General features: G+C 28.7%; 1 protein-coding gene across 1 annotated transcript in view; it reads right to left on the bottom strand.

The window, feature by feature from the left end:
• The window catches only part of LOC136986766 (uncharacterized), a 69,468-nt gene extending 57,445 nt beyond the window's left edge, over positions 1–12,023 (bottom strand). The window contains exon 1 of the mRNA XM_067284365.1: positions 11,752–12,023. The gene's annotated coding sequence lies outside the window, so the exon portion shown is untranslated. The remainder of the gene's footprint in view (positions 1–11,751) is intronic.
• Between the last annotated feature and the right edge of the window lie 445 nt (positions 12,024–12,468).

The following is a 12,468-nucleotide window of genomic DNA, read 5'->3' as shown; positions in this document are numbered from 1 at the left end:
CGGATCCCTCTCTGGGTCCATCCTCAAGCTATGTCCTTTTTAACAAACGGTTATAACGAAGACCAGCTGCGTTCCGGATGAAAATTTGAATTATTGAATTCTGAATCTAACAATATTGTTAGATTCAGAATTCAATAATTCAAATTTTCATCCGGAACGCAGCTGGTCTTCGTTATAACCGTTTGTTAAAAAGGACATAGCTTGAGGATGGACCCAGAGAGGGATCCGAAAACATCTGCTTACAAAGTTTGAGCATACCCTCGCCAGTTATAAAGTTTTAAGAAGATTCATTGGTATTACCCCGGTGTGTAGATTATTTGTTATTTTGTCATATTTTTATGCTTTAAAATTGTTAGAAAAATTTTTAATTAATTTTTTCTTCTTAATCATAAAAATTCAATAATAAATAAATAATACACATACTTTATACAGAAACATGTACATAACATAATTTAAATATTTTTATATCCAAACTTCAATTTTGTTTGAAACTGCTTGGATTCTATTTGATTTGACTGAAGCAAACCTATCTGACGAAAATACTTTGCTTTTATTAAATTTATTATTATTGTTAATATTAAGCAGGAGTTGGAGATTCTGTCGCAAGCAACCATAGAAATTTAATGGAGAACTCTTGCCCAATATAACTTTAATGTTTGATTTATTTCAGTATTATCAAAAACATTATGTTCATAAATGTTAATCATAATAAGAAACATTTTAATTAAATTATTGATATAATAAAAATAAAATTAAACTTAAAATACAAATAAACTAGTTTCTTAATGAAATAATCTAGTTAATATAGTGATAAGTAACAGCAATAGCTAATTCATACATTCCTAAACAATATCTGTCTCAAAGCATTTAGATGACATTATTTGTAACATACAAATTATATTCAAATTCTGTTGTGTGTTTTTGTTTTCCCAGATTTTTCTAAAATTAATTATTATTATTATTTTACTTTTTCACCGTGCGGGCACTAAGAGTGCAAATTAATTAATTAATTCAATTATTTACTCTAAAATTTTAATACACAACAACAATTAAATGAATTTGAATCAAAACATTTATTAATTTACTTAATTAAAAGCATATTAAATAATTACAGTAATAACTCATTAATCAATCATACATGTTGTAATTTATTAGCCTAATGATACTAATCAATACTTTAACCAAATATTTTGATTTAAAATGATTATTGTATTTAAGAGGCTACAATCATATCTAACCTCCTATGCTGATCATATATAATAAAATTTATTGAATTTTATATTATATATCTAATTTTAGAAGTTTTTTAAGTATTTACTTTTCAAATATTCTTTCGATTTCAAATGATTAAAGTCCAAAAGTATTTTTTCTACCTGTAAAATCAATTTTTATGACATTATTTATATAACTTAGATTTTCTACTTAAGAGCAAAAAATAACATCTTTTTAAGGGGGAATGAAGAAATTTGAAAAAGATAAGTATAAAATAAAATAAACAACTGAAATAAAGTTCAAGATAAATTATAATCAAACTTGAAAAAAAAAAAAAAAAAAATATTTTGGTTAATGTTACCCTTGGTGCCAAGATGGCGGCTCGTCTCTGATTCCAGCAAGGAAACAGTGGGACGCATGCTCTAACCTAACCTATTCTAATAAATTACCATAATTATTAGCAACCAAATTATTAGAATAGGTTAGGTTAGGTTAGAACGTGTGTTCCACTGTTTCCCTACTGGAATCAGAGACGAGCCACCATCTTGGTACCAAAGGTAACATTAACCTATATTTTAAACTGCACTTCATTACCTACATTAATGATGTAAATATAACATTGAAGTCTATGCTGATAGACATCAGTCACTATCAATATATTATAACAATTGCCTCTAACAATTACAAAACATCTCCGAAAGTTTTATAAGTGATAAAATTAATAAATAAAAAGTTTTTAATTACTGAAATTAACTAATTAAATCAACAATGCCACAATTTCTTTCTTAATCATTCACAAGATTACTATTTTGTCTATAATAGACTCCTGTATCTTGTCACTTAATATTAATAGAGCACTTAATTTTTAACATTGTATCAGTAACTTTAATATTCTATAAATGTTAGATGAGAAACCTATTTTTTCATTTTTAAAGGATTCTTACAATCTGAAAAAATTTTAATTTTTAAATGAAATTTAACTTTTAATTTTAAACCAAAACTTTTAAAATTTGTATAAATATTTTTAGAAATCAATTCAAACAGCAAATTTGGATTTTCTGATATGAAAAGAACATAAATCTATATAAAAGAAGTGAATGGCTCAGGAAATAATAAAATTTTTTTCGATAATGGCAGTTAACATGTTAATTTATTATATTTAAAATCAAATTAGGATATTTTAAGTGCGAAACATCAAGATCAGAAATTTTTTGCACTATACTTTAACTCAAACTTATTTATAATTTAGACCTACTTGGATGTGTTAAGTCAAACTTGTAGTGTTTAGTGCTTGTTGCTTGTGGCAAAATGATATCATCATATGTTATAGAGCTATGAGAACAGAAGTTATTAAATATATTAGTCTTTACAACACAATGTTAAGCTTATTGTTACATTTTTTCACTTATATTGGTAGAAGCGAATGCTAAACTTTTTTGCTTGAACAGTTACTGATTTGAAATGCTCCAACATCGCCAGGTCTACAACCTAGCAACAAACATGTAAATCGCTATAGAGCTAGTGGAAGGAACGGCGAAACTAGATTGAGGCGCCTCTAGCGGCGACGCCGTAAAATGTTTAATTCTGGAGGACTAAAACATCTACACAACTTAGCTTTGGTGTATACCATAAGTTCAACTTTCTTCCGTTATCATTATTCTGACCATTACCAACATCTCATTATGGTCAATGCAGCTATTAGTGCTTTAATAAGGCATGTGTATCTCTATCCTGCACAATATCCGATGGAACATGAACTAGAATTTGTTCTTAAGGCAGTCAAAAATGCATGGAACACTATGGTCAAGTTTAGACACTTGACCAATTCTGAAGTAGTGAAAGCTTTATTCCTGTTCTCTACAATGGCAACAAAGAAGGATAGATTCCATTCTGGTAACTATCCCACATTTAAAACAAATTTAATTACTCTTGCCCATATGTTCAAGAAACCTACCAATCAGTGGCGTGCCATCCACAGAAGCTGTGGAAGCACTGCTTCCCTTGTATTTTCTAAAATATAAATACATGTTGTGCTATTATTTTTATATTTTAACATACTTTGAATTAATTAAAATTAATATTTCATTATAACTGCATTATGTATCTTATTACAAATTTCTATACTACATGTGAAAAAAATGATAAGATTGCTATTGTATATTCGAATATAAATTCGTATATGCGTATTCCCAACGAAAACGCTGTATTGTCAAATACGGGACAGCTTCCTCGATGAAACTATTTGAATTGTGCAAAGCAGCCAGATTACATGCATTTGCAGATGCACTTTACAGAGCACTAACCTCATGCGATTTAGCTCGTGGATGCTACACACCAAAGTATTGTATAACACTTTCAATGATTCTATCCACCCAGCACAGTTTCCCTATCATCAAATGTCACCACACTACACTGCTACTAATCAAACCTCAACCTTGTTATATAATGACAGAAATTTTTATTCCTCATAAAAAGTTTAGGGTTTGCAAAATTCCTTTAAAATTAGGTTCTACAGTATTTGACTTGGTATAAATTGGGGCCACTTCTAGAATGCTCACTAATAGGTTGGCCAAACAAGACAATATCTGTCATAATAGGTGCACTATGGATCTAGCTAGGATTATATTGAAACACAGTTTTCAGCCATTCTCAGCTTAATCCAAAGATGTATGAATTGCAACATGTAATTTATTTGAGAGTTAATATACATCCTTACTAATAACGCTTGTAACCAGCCCGCACTTAAGTTGCCTGACCTGTAGTTAACCCTTTTTAAAACAGCAAAGAAAAACTTACAGTAGCATGTGTGGTTGATGTAACACACTTCCTGCCTATTGAGTTGCACTTCACACCTCTCCGTTTTTGTTATACTTCACACCTCTAGCAAATTGAAAATTTATTTATTTATTTATGTTCTACATTTTAGTCCAACTTTTTGTATTTTTTGAAAATTGCTATGCACCATTTCCAAATTACTGTAAAGAAGTCGTTCTGTGTCCTATTTAGATTCTCTTTCACCTAAAGACAACAAATATGCTTTGTTGGAAATACTAGCATTTTTGTTCAAATAAATAATATTTTTCAAGTTTAACACTGAAAGACAGTCTTCTTTATTTATATTAGAATATAATTTAGTATTGAGTGCATGTAAGAGAACTTTTGAAAATATGGAAACTGCACAGTATCGCTTTTACAAGTTAATTCACATTAGAACACTATGGTTTAGGAAGTTTAGGTCTATTATGGTGCCATAAACATATTTAATTATGAAGTGCATATCTCTCAAATATTCAATGTTTCCAAGGTGTGTGTATATGGTGCATGCTACCTAAAGTGGAAGAAAAAATGCTGGCACAGCTCATCGAGCATAAGTGAAAAATTATCTACACTACTGAAGAGGAACTCTATCTCATTTAAAATTCTCCAGTTGTTGTTGTAATCCATTGACACTTTATAGCAGCTAATCAAAGTCAATGTCATCATATACAAGAGCATTCTCTGCACTAAGAAAAGATTAGATAGTAACTTCCATTTGCTCATTACTAATCATAATTTTTAGAAAACTAACTATATTATTAACAAGATATTGTTTATGCAAAGTAATAAAATATTTCATTTACAATAAAGATTCATGCTCAGTTATATTATTCCAAGCTGAATTTTTGGAACAACTTAAAACACAAGAAAAAATTTAATTACAGTGTTAACCATTTTATGAGGAAAGCTGGAAGAAAATTTTTTGCAAATAAAAGTTATTATTTAGAATATTTGAAAGAAAATTATATTCTATGGTTTGCTATGTCTTCATGAATTGAGTATTAGAAACACCAACAATTTCCCCATTTTCTTATTAGTATAATTTAACAATTTGATAATATATGACTTTCTTTTACTAAAAAGTTTTATGATATCATTATGTAGTTCTGGATTATCTGCAAGTATTGATCTTGCAATTATTTTATATGAATTATTAAAAATTTTATTATCCTATATTATTTACGAGATACATCTAGCTATATAATTTCCTTTAACTTGCTTTTTAATTTTGCATTTTGTATTCAATATTTTTATTCAGTTCATATTTTTTTATCGTTGCATATCCAGAAAATTTAAGTTTTTCATTGCTGCAGGCTAATATACATCAAACGAAACCCGATATCATATGCAAATACACCAACAACTGCCGTAAATGATCGGGCTAAATTTTGGATATATGATTATAGATTAGAAATAAATTTGGCACTAGAGTTAGGCGTTAGGCACCATCTCTTATTAAAATTAATAATTATAATATTTAATTAATTAATTTAGATTAAACTGGAAGAAAAGAATCGGCCCGAAGCGGGACTCAAACCCGCAACTCCCGCTTACCGTGCGGACGCATTACTAGTTACGCTACCCGGACCTTCGGTCTGATCTCCTCTTCCAGCATAAATTAACGCCTAACTCTAGTGCCAAATTTATTTCTAATCTATAATCATATATCCAAAATTTAACCCGATCATTTACGGCAGTTGTTGGTGTATTTGCTGCAGGCTAAGCTAATATAACCAATAATCTAACTGAATAAAAAGATAATTACCCAAGCATTCATGAAGTAATTATAAATATTAGAGTTAGGATGATCTAACTTGTAAGCTGGAGAATACTTGCAATGCTTATTACAAATCACAGCAACTGTGTTTTAATTTCTTGCAGGAAAAAGAAAATTATCAACAGATTATTAAATATGTTCAAAGATAACAAAGGACAAATGTTACTAATGATAAATTATTTAATTACTTTTATTTTTGATAGGAAAAAAAATTAATATTTCAATAATTTCACAAATAAATCATTTTAAAAAATAATTTTAGATTTATTGCAAAAATGATCAGAATGAATTTCATTAAATTATTGCAAATTATTATGCAGCAAAAATAACATTTACTTAGCAATCATACTTTTATATACATCATCTTTATCATAATACTAAGCACACTTCTAATTAATTTTTCATAAATCAATAAACCTACTTTCGCACATTTATAATTCATTAGTTAATGTTCATAATCAATTATAATACAACTTAACGATTTGAGAAAATTTTCATAAATGAATAGCATTAATTTATACAATTTGCAGTAAGGAATGGAATGCAAATTCAATCTAAACATTGCTTTGCTAGATAAACAATCTCAATAGTTTATTTTTAAATTTTAATTTTTCTATATTTTTTAATAAAAGCTGTTCTATGATTCACTACAATATCATTTCACAATTAGTTCTGAAACTGGTTATTTTTACTTTCATATAAAAAATTAAACTTACCTCAATATTAATAAAACTATATTCATACTTAAACCAATAAAAAGAGAAACAAGAAGCAAAACTAAAATGTTTGGTCATTTATAAATCTTCCAGAGCCCTCTTAAACTGACAATTTAATAGGAACTTTGGTTAAACAATAACTTTCATTATGCAGTACATCTTACAAAATAGACAATGGGGACATCATAAACTAGAACACAATAAAATAAGCAATATCCCACAAAGTTTTCCAATCTGATTTAAGTATAAAATATATATATATATAAAATAAATGCAATGTCATTTATATAATTATACCTATTATCCAGTCATATCCCTATATCACATATTGTTAAGATATTCAACATTTTTATTATTATATTGTTTTTCAACAGATTATATATTCATCAATTGGAACCAAACCTGTTCTAGTAAATTGAAAGTCATTCCTATTTATGTCTTTTACAAAGACTTGAAGTCAAATGAAGAAAAATAAAATAAACTAACAGATTAACATTGAAATTAAAGCAGATTCTCATTTAATAGAAAGAAGTGCAGGTGCCAGCATCTAATTTGTCAACATTTATAATTTTTCCTCTCTATAAACAATGGATTTCGTATAAACAATGAAAAAAATAGAAAAAAATGTTCCTGTTTAGATGGCAAATTTTATTTTTAGTTTTCCTTCCTGATATAAAACAAATTTTTCAGAAAATAGTAAATAACAACCCACACAAACCTTCTTTTGAATCAGCAGATCAAAATACTTTAATTTGTTTAAAAACTGTAATTGTATTTATTTATTGTTCAATATTATATTAGTTTAAAGGTTAACGTTACCTATGGTGCCAAAATGGAGGCTCGTCTCTGATTCCAGCAAACAGAAGAAAGGAAACAGTGGGGATTCACATTCTAACCTAACGTAACCTATTCTAATAATTTGGTTGGTAATAATTATGGTAATTTATTAGAATAGATTAGGTTAGAACGTGAGTCCCCACTGTTTCCTTTCTTGTTTGCTGGAATCAGAGACGAGCTGCCATTTTGGCACCATAGGTAACATTAACCAGTTTAAATATATTCTTTCTATAACAACCAATTTTTTTTAAAGGCCAAAAACATTTGCATTGTTTAAAGTATTTTGATTTGCTGATTCAAAAGGTTTTGATGTGGTTTATTATTGGTTTAATCAGTTTAGAAGGTGATTAGATAGTAAATATTTAATCATTTTACTTTAACACATACTGAAATAATTTTTGAACCGAAACATTTAAAGACGCTTTATATTCAATATAGTATTTAAACAGAATTTTATTTAATTAATTATGTAAACTTTTAATCTAACATAAATATATTATGCTAGATAAATCAGTTTGTTTCAAAGCTGATAGAAATTGAATATGTTAATTGAAGTTGAATGAAGATAATATATTATGACAAGCTAGTTAACCTTCTCAGAAATCCATTCTTTCAACCTTGAAATTATATAAAGACTATCTTTTGCAATATTATTGAGTATTACTTTCAAAATACTTATATTTTTATTTTGTCATAAAATTTTAATCCTCCAAAGTAAACCTTTACCGGCAGTTTTCTGTTTTTCCAAACATTTCAGCTTATATGTTTGAAAAATAAAGAAAGCCGGAGATATTTAAAAAATTAAGGGTATCAGTGAGTAAAAGGCTTATTCTGTAGAGCTTTTGCACAGATTTTTTAAACCAGTTTATGAATTGTAGTATAAAATTTTAAAATGAAAATATAGCTTAAGACATCATTTAAAGGTTACTTTTATAATAAATAATGTTTTGAATATTGCAAAGCTGCATCCAAGCATAAGGTTTAGAATAATCTATACATAAATAATCATTTATGGTCATCACAACTAAGCAAATAACACAAATTAATTCGCAATATAACTAAAACAGTATACTAGAACTGGAAGAGAAATACATGCACAATACTGTAAAATATAATGACTATCTTTATTTTCAATGAAGTTTTTAAATTTTACATCAAAAATAAATGAATGAATGACTTATTCTGCTATATAATCATATGGTAGTGAAGAAAGCATTACTCATTGACAATGATAATCAATTCTATACATGATACTGTCTTTCAGCATTAAGATACTTTAGCGATAACAAAAATAGCAAGTATAGATCACAGTATTTAAACTTTTAAATGATTAACTCAATATCAAAAATCCTTAACTCCAGTAAAAATAGAATGTTTATTGAATGTTTTTGACCATGTCGAATGGTTATCTTCAGGTTCTATAATGGAATTAATGAACAGAACAGGAAGCATCTTTACTAAAACCTGAAAATGGTCACTCAATGTGGTCGAAAATGTTCGATAAACATTCTATATTTACTAAATTTAAGGTTTTTTGATATTAATTTTAATTAATACATCCAGTTTTTTGAGTTTTTTCTCAGATTAACTCAATGCCTTGCATCAAATATTTAAATTTATATTTTTGTTAATTTATAACCCTTTTATCCACTTTTCACATCATTTTAACATTAACAGGCCTGGGAGTGCTATTTCTCCTCTGAAAATGAGTAGAAATACAAAAAAATGAGTGCAATAGTGACAAAACAAAGTGAAAACGCAGAAGGAAAACTCAGCAAAATAGCAGTAAAAATTGTTATTTACTTTTTATTCTGTTACGGTTAAACACATTATAAAAATTTCTGTATATATTGTAATACAGCAGCCACTCGTTATATCGGGCTTTTTTGATCCCCAAATTTTAAATTACTAATTGCAAATGAATTTCTATTTGCAACGAAATACGGTATTTTATTTCTACTATTGTCCTTGAAACTATCACTAAAGGTGAAACAATAAATTCGTCAAGAGCTAAATATGCAGAACGGGTCGATTATCACTTGTTTCCTTTTGGTATATAAAAGTTGTTTATTTATTGATTTTAAGTACTGTCTCCTCATATACAAGTTTCTGTGAATTCGAAATTTCGCACCTTTATGTGAATTAACGGTATTGCGTCAATTCACGTAAAGGTGTGAAATTTCGAATTCACCGCATAATGTTTAAGGAAAAGATTTCTTTAATTCTGAACGGAAAGTTCTAAAATTTTTATACAGTAGTAACTTTATTTTGCTTCTTAGAGAATTTTTACTCTGTAATTTTATAGCTTATGATGTTGTATTATATATTCAATATTTATTTTTTAAAATTTTCAAATTACAGCATTTATAATTTTTATTGAAAAATATAAACTACGCGAATTTCTAATAAGCGATTTATATAGTACTGTATAATAAAATCGCAATTGATATTTTGTTTTTATATCGACAGTATTTGTCTTTCGATGTCATTAGTGAGGTTGAGGCCGAAGTTTTAAACGCGAAAACGTGTACGTCGGTCGTTCAGCGCGCGCCGCTTTCCTGTAAGCCTAGAAGTTTGGATTAATGTTACCTATGGTTCCAAAATGGCGGCGTCTCGTCTCTGATTCCAGCAAATAGAAGAAAGGAAAAGTGGGGACACACGTTCTAACCTAACCTATTCTAATAATTTTGTTGGTAATAATTATGGTAATTTATTAGAATAGGTTAGGTTAGGTTAGAACGTGCGTCCCCACTGTTTCCTTTCTTCTATTTGCTGAAATCAGAGACGAGCCGCCATTTTGGAACCATAGGTAACATTAACCCTTTTTTATTAATGCACTCAACCGTCTCTCAATTAATGCACAATTATAATCAGCATAAGAGAAAAGATTAAGAAATGGATATTTCACAAGTAAATCACACATTTTATTAAAATAATACTTACTATATGGAATAATTATACTTGTAGTCAATTTAAACATACATTTAGAAAGATATAGATGTGGTTTAACATTAACAATATGCTATGAAATTATTTAAAGATAAATCAAGTAAAAAAAAAAAATATTTTTGTAAACGACAACTCCATAACCCGATTGTTAATTAAAACCAAATAATCTGCCAAATTACTGGGCTATAACAAGGATAACGAAATGGTCAGAGACGAAATAATTTGTCTAGTGGTAGGAGGTTACGCTGCTATCTCGTTTTAATTTTAATAATTATATACTGTATTTTGAATTTAAAAACGGCAGCAGTGTTGTCAGCTTGAGGGATTAATCCCTCCCCTGCAAAAGGATTTTAGTGATTTTCTTAGAAAACAGCCAAAAACGCAGAGATGCTTAGAATACTTATTTTTAAACTCAGTAGAAGGAAATGCAATTCGGAAGAGGCCGATTTTGGAGAATAATGAAAATATGGCATGAGTACATTACTCAACACTGGCTTCTGAATTTGTAATGAGAGGAATTTTTTAAGTGCATAAAGGATTTCTTTTACATACGTGAAATAAATTTTTGTTTCCTATAACCTAACAACACTGAGCGGCAGTTGAGATTTTGGGTCCCGCTCAGGGCCGCGTATTTTCTTCCAGAAAATTTTATTCCGATAATTCGGCAGATCGTTTGGCTTTTAAAATTATTTTTGATTTGTCCCACATCTTAATTAGGCACGTGAAAATGACCCGAAAAGTGAAAAAAGTGAGCGACTCCGAGGCCTGCATTAATATATTCATAATTTTTATGTCCAAATTTTAATGTTTGTAAATTTAAATATGTATTCCTTTTCGCTTAACCGAATATTCTAATGGTATCTTTAACATATTCCATATTGCCCAAAGACCACATCAACACATGCCGAAAGCATACTTGCTGTTATAAAGTAACAACAACAAAAGACAGTATCATTCGTCTTTATATAACCATTCGCACGAAGCATATATATATTATTTTTATTTATGATAATCAACTGTAACACCAGGCTATTTTACGTTAAGGACTACATAATAAATCACTCCGTGCAACATCTCGCATCGATCAAAAAAAAAAAAATACGAAGTATCGCGACGTCCTTTATGACTAAAATTTTAACGGATTGTACTTACAAGTTTTTTTATAAACCGATTTCGAAATCAGAATTCATCCTTCGTTTATTTTAGCAGGCTATTGTTATTGCAATAGGCAATTAACTTAATATACATACTCGACACGTGACATTCTCGCTTCCTTCCGATACTTTTACACGATAAATGTTACCTCAGCAAATTATAAACAAATACATATGGCACTTGGTGAAATGTACAAATTAAGGAAAATGAATCGACAATACACCACTGTGTCGTCATAAGGCGTGTTTAAAACGCGTTGTAATCAGCGATTCGTATCAGTAAACTTACCTGATAAGAATCTTTTCATCCCATTTTGACTTTTTATTGAGAAAGTCATCAATCAATGCATAAAGGAGAATGTTAAGCAAAATAGAATTGTTACACAACTTTATAACTTTCAACGCTAAGGCACCCTAAGCAATTGTCATCGATAAGTCATACCAACAAATTAATTGGACGGAATGATTAAGTTTTATCATCTATTTATTGTTCAATTAGAATTAGAAGCCATTTTAGAGGTAACGAAACATTAAATCGACTGTCGCGCCCTCTCTGGAGAGAAAGTTGGATTTCGATTACTTTCATTATTTTTATTTATTTAAATATATAATTATATAATATTTTTTTTAACTGTAAATTGAACATTCCGTTTCTGTTATTTATTCATTTTAAAAATGCGTATTATATTTTAAAATAGATTAAAATAATATATAAATTAGTTTGGGTGAAACGAGTTCAAACTTGTTTCGTTTAGAAATGGCGGACTGAATTTGCATTTAGATATTTTCGGTCTGGCTATTAAACGCAAATAAATATTCGTAGGTTACGTATATATATTGTTTTAATAATCGAAATCTTTCGACGGCCAAAGCAATTTTTATAAACGTCGTCGTATCGCTCTGGGGAATCCGGGATCGAATCCGAGAAAATCAACGCGAAAATTTTTCATGAATGTTAAATACATCGGGTTCAGTCTCTTACCACCCTGTCGATCCATAATTGGCC

The sequence above is a fragment of the Centruroides vittatus genome, unplaced genomic scaffold (genome assembly GCF_030686945.1).
Source record: "Centruroides vittatus isolate TY-2023 unplaced genomic scaffold, ASM3068694v2 scaffold_1172, whole genome shotgun sequence".
Classification (NCBI taxonomy): domain Eukaryota; kingdom Metazoa; phylum Arthropoda; class Arachnida; order Scorpiones; family Buthidae; genus Centruroides; species Centruroides vittatus.
The sequence above is the reverse complement of the archived record's forward strand: the minus strand, read 5'-3'. Positions and strand labels throughout refer to the sequence as shown.